This window comes from Meriones unguiculatus, chromosome 1 (genome assembly GCF_030254825.1).
Source record: "Meriones unguiculatus strain TT.TT164.6M chromosome 1, Bangor_MerUng_6.1, whole genome shotgun sequence".
NCBI lineage: Eukaryota > Metazoa > Chordata > Mammalia > Rodentia > Muridae > Meriones > Meriones unguiculatus.
Window position 1 is genome coordinate 53,685,461 of NC_083349.1, and position 6,000 is coordinate 53,691,460.

Consider the following 6,000-nt stretch of genomic DNA (forward strand, 5'->3'; position numbering starts at 1 on the left):
CTTCCCATTCCCCTTGGTCAGTGCCCTTCTGAATCCCCCTATCTGCTCAGGGAAGCCGGAAATAACAGAGCTGAAACCACAAAGACTGTGAAAGGCTTTCCAAATGCAGGTGACTGGGAGAGTTAACACATGAGTGTGACTGTAAACCTATCAGCTCTTCCCCACAGAAGTGATTTGATTACAAAACTGCAAAGCAGGGAGATCTTAATGGAAGAGGAAAGGCCCGGAACGGGGTGGGGGTGTTGGAGCAGCAGGCTCAATGTCACCTGCCTCACAGCTAAGTCCTGGACACAGGCTGAATGAAGCGCAACTCTGTTCCAAAATCATTCCATGCGGCTCCACAGATCTCACCAGGAGGCTGGCACTAGAAGGGCAAGGTTGAGAACCATCTGCACAAGTTGGAGCCATGCCCCAGGGGACAGACAGTGGAGGAAGGAGCAGGAGAGTCTGGGGGGCAGTAATACAGGCAGGAGAGGAAGTGGGAGATGGAGAACAGTATCAGAGAACCCACAGAACTTGGGGGAGGGGATGTATCATAGCAACCAAAGGGAAGTGTTTAAAGAAAGGATGCTGCCAATTATGTCAATACACAGGACTGTTTCTCAAAATGTGGTTCTGAGAACGCCTAAACGAGAGTCACTCGGGGCTGGTAAGAATTCAGTGGGTGCCTGCAATGCCTACTTCAGAACCTCTGCCATCGGAACCAGAACTGAGCCATTTAATGGGCACTCAGGACTTCTGCTGCCTCTGGAGTTCCCCTGTCTCTGCTTTTACTTACCTGCATAACTGTGGTGCAAAATGTTACATGGAAAAAAAAATCCCAGAAATAAATAAATAATGAGTCCTAAGCTGTTTGCCACGTTGAGTAGTGCAATAAAATCTCAGCCTACCTGGCCATCAGATCCCAATGAAACCCAGCGCAAATGGATAGCTGGGGTGACTATTAGCAAAACAAAGCATATGTTGACCTCTAGACTTGCTCAGCATTGCAAGTACTAGTCACAGAGTCCTGGTCCTTCTCAGCCTTTCTCACCACACCCTACCCTAAACCTCCACAGCCCAGGGATCTGGTTTCCCTTCCCCCAACTTCTCTTTCCTCTATAACCCTGCCATTTCAGCCATTAGCTCTCTTGGTTAGTCTATCTCTCTTGGCTCTCTTGGCCAACCTGTCACCTCTCTCTTTTCCTCTACCTCCCCCTCCCCTCAAGCCCCACCTCAGCCCTATGCCCTCCCCTCTCACAGCCCTATTCAGTTTGGACTTTTCCAGATGCCTCTGGCTATACAATTTCTCATACCTGCAATAAAATCCTTTTCCTCACCCATACCTTGGAGCAACCATGCCCTCGTTTTACTCTTCTAGCCTGGTTGTGTAAACTACTCCTTCATCCGATGTATGAACACTGTATGTTTTACTTGCCTGTCAGTCACTGAGCCAGGCTCTGGCCCACATTGTCAGAGGAAATGTAGTACCAGAGTACTGATGCTCAAGCAATTCTTTTTTTCACTTTAAAAGTCCTCAAAGTACAAGAATATTGATGTTGGCAATCCAAACACGCCAAAGGGAAAGAAGGAAAGTGTTTCCTTTAAGTAAAAAGGTAAAATTTCTTAATCAGAAAAGGGGGAAAATGTATGCAGAGGTCAGAAGGACCCAGAAGAGCTTCTGGGAGTGAGAGACCATATTCACATTGTCAGGCCCAAATGTTTGCAGTGAAAGAAAAGCCAGCATTCCTCAGGAACTGTGAAGCCAGTTCTCCCGTATCAAGGGAGCCATTTCCCTTCCCACTGCGGAAGGGACAAACGGCTACTGGTGCCGCCTATGAGCATACCGAAACACATGCTGGCCTAGGGACCCTTCACTGTTACAAGTACCTGTTACACATTTCAGAGTCCTTGCTGGCATCCTGGCCCTTCTCATCCTGTCCCGTACCCTAAACTTCTGCCGCTCATGGGCATCCTTCTCCCCAGCTAGAGGCTCTTCTTGGTCTCCTTTGCCCTCGCTCTCTCTGTCTTCCTCTCTCACTCTTCCTGCCCCTCTCTCCCTCTCTCTATCTGTCAGGTTTAATCTGCTGGCCACGTTCAGTCCACTGCTTTCTTTCTGTGCTCTGGACTCTTCCAGATGCCTCTAGCCGTACCCTCCCTTCTTTCTACAATAAAAACCTTTTGCTTAACCATAACTTAGAATAGTTTATACATCTGGGGCCCAAATCCTCAGTTTATACACACATCACCTTTTTTTATAGTATGGTGGTTGTTGTTGTTCTATTTTATTACTTATTGTCAGTCCCTTAACTGCCTAATTTATACATTCACCTTTACCATGGATTATGTATGAGGCAAAAATACAGCAAACATAAGGTTGAGCGTTACGTGCAGTTTAGTCACCCACCAGGGACATGGCATCCATCCTTCATGGGTCTGGGAAATTCCTTCAACTGCAGTATTTCAAAACAATGGACTATCAGGCAAATTACTAATTTTCTCTGAGCCTGTTTTGTTCCATTTCACTCACAAAGCAATACCTAATTCATTCATAAAATGACTTAGGATAGCCTTCACATACGCTATTTCTGTATACAGACTACATACGGTTTAGTACCTGCCTGCAATGCAGTTGGAAGCCACAGAACTAACAGTTATTATATAGTAAAGAAATTCACTAGGGGCCAGTGAAATGGCTCAATGGGTAAAGGTGCCAGTTGTGGAAGCTTTAGGGCCTGAGTTTGATCTCTAGGATCCAGGAAAGGGTAATGATAGAAGGACAGACCAGGAGAAGATTGTCCTCTGACATCCACACAAATGCCACGGCACCAAGCCTAACCTCCACGACACCACCCCCCCCCCTCCCCGGACACACACACTTTTTTAACAAAAAAATCCTGTTGGGTATGAGAAGAGGAGCTTTCTAGGAATTAAAATGGAAATAACATGAGTAAAGATTCAACAGAACATGTGAGGATTATAGATTCAAGTTCAGGAAAACTTGCAAAACAAGAAAAGGTGGTAGATGATAGAAAGTGGTTACACTGGTAAGGGGAAGTTAAATTAAATAGCAACAACTAGCAGGTGGTTGGAAGAAGGTATCAGTAAGGTTTCTGTGGTGTGGACACCAGAAGGAAGCAAACAGGTCTGAGAGAGCTTGCTCACAGAGGGGGTGAGAAGGAAGTTCCAGGGATGGACGCTCCTCCCTCTGTCCTTGAGATTCCAGGAAGGAGTTATTGCAACAGCCGCCAGGGTGACCCCAGAACAGACACCACCCTGGAGCTTGCTAGAAAGGCACTTCGAGGCAACACCCCAGTCACTGCATCGGAAACTCTGCAGGCCATGCCTAGCATTCGTGTGAGGGAGGTTGTTTTGGGTTTGTATGTAAACACATGTTCATGTGTTTGCACGTGCATGTGCGCACACGTGGCGTCTACAGGTCCATCTCAGTTTTTGAGACAGGGTCTCTCCGTGAACCCAGAGCTCGCTGCTAGACTTTCTGGGCCAGCAAGCTCAGGGAATCTGTCTCTGGCTGGCCTGCTTCTCCCCATCCCCGCACTAGGGTTGTCTATGTGCGTGGCCGTGGCTGGCTTTCACATGGGTGCTCAGGATCGGAGCTCACATCTATGTGCTTCTGCAGCCAGCACTTTATCCAGTGAGTTGTCTTCCCAGCCCCCAATTTGTACTTAGACAAGCCCTTCTGGGGATCCCCGAGAGCCACTGGGGTAGAGGATAGCAGCTGTAAAAGCAAAAATCTTTGACTTCTAAATCTTGAAATCTTATAATAGCATGACTGGTTATATTGTATTGTACATCGAAAATCAGGTAAGAATGCAGCTTTCGGGTGCTTTCTTGTTGCATATACATGTAGACTCACACTTAAAAATATGACTGCAGGTGGTGAATGTGCTAGTTTTCTTAACTTTGGTAATTATAATTATAACAAAACAGCATTCTGTTATATATGTATATACATATATATACAACAAAAATAGTTTTAGAAAAGTGGCAGGTGGCAGAGATACATGGTAAATGACTGCCAGGGGAACCAACAAGGTGACAGCAGGATTTATGGGAGAGGCAAGGCATGTCACCTGGACAGAAAGAGTCAAAAGGGAGGGGAGTGCTGGCGACCCAGCTGTAACATATGGGCTTGTGTTTAACCAGGGCCTGGGTCCGCGCTGCCTATGGTATAAAACAAGAAAAAAAAAAAATCATGGGAGAAAGAGCCCTTCTCCCTCTTGCTCTGTGCCACTTCCTTCTATTGGCAGCTCCTTAGAACTCACTCCCCTTCACCCTCAAAGGGAATTCAGCCCAATCTCGAACCAGCTTTTTGATCTTTTTGACATTTGTGGGGTTTTTTGTTTGTTTTGTTTTGTTTTTCCCCTCAGGTCACACACTAATATTTTAAAAGCCAGTACAACACCCCCTGGAAATTAAGAGGAATCAGACTTATTCAAAACCTGAGTGGCTTAGACCTCCAGGCTTTCTTCAGAGTTTGGGATTTAAAGTTAAGAACTCGGAAGCTCAACTATTCTTTCTTCCCTCTCTCTGTGGTTCCAGGGATGGTTTCTTGGGATTTGGGTTGCCTTTGCTCCCAGTGGGGAACGCTAGATCCACCCACAACAAAGTTTAAGACATCACACTCAACTCATTCAGATTGATGGAAGCCTAATCCAGGCCAGGCCATGGGGAACCAAGACCTTAAATGGCTGATGAAGAAACAAAACCAGACCCAGTTCTCCTAATGCCCTCTTTCCCTCTTCTTGGAATATAATCAAACTAATGTATAAAATTAAAATATTTTTAACTCAAAGGTACTCCCAACCCTGATCTGATTAAAAGTACCAATGTGTCACAATTCAACATCTCCATCAATTCAATAATCAAACAGTATTGTCTAAGCAGTATTAGAAAGGAGAGAAAATGAAGAATTTTCATATCGTTCACGCTGTGTATACCATCAGCAGTAATTGCTATTCATAGGCCCTTCTCTAACACATCACAATGGCTCCTCTCTCTGAACTGTGTCATGTTTCCTTAATTGACAGTTTACATTTTTCCTCAGGACCAAACCCGCTGAAAGGCAAAAATCACACCTTACACACCTCTGCATTCTTCATGGTGGTTTGGCCTGGTTTGGGCACATTGTTCCTACAAAGGTTTCGACACGGCTTTTAGTTTTCATAAATATTTGCAGAACGATAAGTCGCAAAAGAATCCAAAGCCAGTATTTTTGCAATGATTGCTTTCCAGATTTAAACGGGAGCCAAACAGCAAAACGAATGTGCCACATCGGTGGGGGAATTTAACAAACTGCCTTTTAAAAAGAGAACAGCTGAGGAGGCGAGAGGCTCAGATCCACGATTCAGAAATCAAAATCACAAGATGAGTCGGAAGCGCTGGATCAAACCTTCTGAGGCAAACTAAAATTTCAACCCATAGCAACATTGGCAAAATCAAATCAAACGCCAAATTACATTTAAGCTAATTTCCCTTTCTATAGTCAAAGTGTTGTTTTGAGACAACTAATAATAACACATCTAAGGAACTGTGTTTATTTGCAATTTTTGAGAGAAAAACTGCCTGCTTGCTGTCCTGGAAAAAAGGGAGGAAGAAAGGGAGGGGTTCCTACGTGCTTCAGCTGAAAAAAATGAAACAAGCTCCCGTGCCAGACACTGAAAAACAGGGGGAAACTGTGCCAAACACTTGGCAGCAGCTGGAGCAATTAAGTAAGCACCTGCTTCCAGCTTCGTCGGCCACCCCTACCCCACCCCACCCCCACCCCCACCCCCACCCCTCTCACCTCCCTGCTTCATCCGGGCTGCTTTCTGAGGTTTTTGAAAATATCTGCAACTCACTGTGCAAACGCACAGATCTAACTTTTCCCTTCTCTGTGTTCTTCTTCTGTCCCCTGGCTACTGTTGGCTCAGGAAGAAGGTAGGTGGTAATCCCACCTACATCCTACACTCTAGGCCTTCAGAGAAGCCTGAGGCTGCTCAAAGTACAGTAATCCACTCT